Source organism: Meleagris gallopavo (assembly GCF_000146605.3).
Source record: "Meleagris gallopavo isolate NT-WF06-2002-E0010 breed Aviagen turkey brand Nicholas breeding stock chromosome 6 unlocalized genomic scaffold, Turkey_5.1 Chr6_random_7180001949261, whole genome shotgun sequence".
Taxonomy (NCBI): Eukaryota; Metazoa; Chordata; class Aves; order Galliformes; family Phasianidae; genus Meleagris; species Meleagris gallopavo.
In genome coordinates this window covers 19836-21694 of record NW_011096425.1, presented here as the reverse complement: position 1 = coordinate 21694, position 1859 = coordinate 19836, and the positions used below count along the sequence as shown (strand labels likewise).

Sequence of the window (1859 nt, the reverse complement as noted above, 5' to 3'; positions counted from 1 at the left end):
AAAACAAAGTCACTTTCAGGATCTGGACTTTTTTAATAGATGTAATATATTATAAAAAGGTAAATAGATGTAAAATAAATAGATCAAGTTCCCAAGTTCTGACTGTGGGCAACTGTCCTCATGAAAAACATCACTTTATCTATTGAATAATAAGGCTCCAAAATACTGCAAGCAACCATAACACTGCACTCATAGTCTCAGTGCTCGTTGTAGAAGATTACAATGCTTTTGAAATGGAGAATAAGAATCACTGAAAATATAATCACTGAAAATATAATAATGAACAGCAGGCTTTTTAACACACAATGTGTATATTCATTTTCTTCTATAATCCTGAAGCTCCTGAAGACAGCAAAAACATTTTTTCTCCCCCATCTGGGCAGAAAGTTGTGTGCCTTATCACAGTATGGGGCTCCCTGCAAATAGCATAGCAGAGACTACACAAGCCTGTCTGCTTTCTCTATACCCTGAGCAAGGATTTTTCTCATTTCATACATCATTCACGGACCAATGCAGTGATTCTCCAATGTCTGTAGGGTACCTTCAGCACAGAGAAGAAGAAATGGGCTGCCTGAAAAAGGTCTTTTGAAAAGACTAACATTTCACTGCACTGCAAAATACCTCCAGCTATATTTTTAGCAGCACTTCAGAAACAGATTGCCCTTCAAGGCTCTAAGAGGGAAGAATGAGAAAAAAAATCAGGGTTGCACATTCCGTCCTTTAGTGACCGCACCTCTCTGAACACTCTGAATGCTTTGAGTGCCTAACAAGAACTTCTATAGCCAGTGAATGTCTTTTCAAATTATAGGTCTGTTAAGAGCAAAACCTCAAGCATGGTAAGGAGAAAATCAAATCTGTGTTGAATGCTCCAGCATAATATGTCTCCTAATATGATTTATATTCTATTTTCATTCACTTTATTAACAATGTTGACTAATAACACCTTGATCCAGTACTTTGGTAGACTACGAACAACTGCACAATAGGCTGTTTGCCAAAAGACTCACAAATTAATATGCTACTTATACTCACCTGTTTCATATCGGGAGTCATAAGGTTTAAGCTTGCAGTAGAAATATTCAGCATTATGCTCACTCCTGCAAACTGAAGATTGCTCTTTCCCAAGATGCTGGACAGAACTTTGTTCGGTGTCTGTGGGAGGAGAAAAAGCATATTTTTGTTCTATTTACTTGGGCGACCTTTCTTGTAGATAGGGTTATCCCAAACAATAAAGTTTCTAAAAAGTCGCTAACCTTTGAAAGATCACTTCATCAGAACAGCTATTTTCCTCTCTAGATAGTATCTAATTTGTACTATTACTACTAATAGTGATTACAAGTTAGGTAGGTATACCCTGATGCCTGATCAAAGCGTAACCTAAGAGGTTATCTCAGAGCAGTTACATAGTTCACAAACTCCCCACCTCTGGCAGCTCACACAGCTTTCTTGTCTAGGTAGACGCAGCCTGAAAAGCAGGCTGCCCAGAAACAGCAGACCAAACCATGCACTCACTGCAGATATATAGCTGCACGTGCATGTTGGTAATAAGGTTATGAAAGCAGAGCTGTGACTGAAGGCAGTGTTCCTCTGCCAATGTATTTGACATACAGCGCCTGCAAGGTTGGTAAGCTTTGTCTCTACCAAACTGGCCAATTTTGTACTCTTCCTTAAAGCTTAAATTCATTGTCAACTTTTTCCTTTCTGTTTGATTGATTAAAAACACACTGACTACTTATTACTTACATGCAACATTTGTGCTTCATGGGTTTTAATTCATAATGTTACAGAGACAGTATTTTCACTAGAAGCTTTCTAAAACAAGCTCTTTTGGCTATTTTTATTTCTTTTTTAAACCCTTC

The 1859-nt window shown here is 37.8% G+C and overlaps 1 long non-coding RNA gene across 2 annotated transcripts in view; it reads right to left on the bottom strand.

Moving 5' to 3' along the window:
- Window positions 1–827: 827 nt before the first annotated feature.
- The window catches only part of LOC109364169, an 18169-nt gene continuing 17137 nt past the window's right edge, over window positions 828–1859 (bottom strand). The window contains exon 4 of one of the 2 annotated variants that reach the window (XR_002110199.2): window positions 828–1152. This is a non-coding gene — a long non-coding RNA (uncharacterized LOC109364169). The remainder of the gene's footprint in view (window positions 1153–1859) is intronic. The other variant, XR_002110201.2, reaches the window with a different exon arrangement.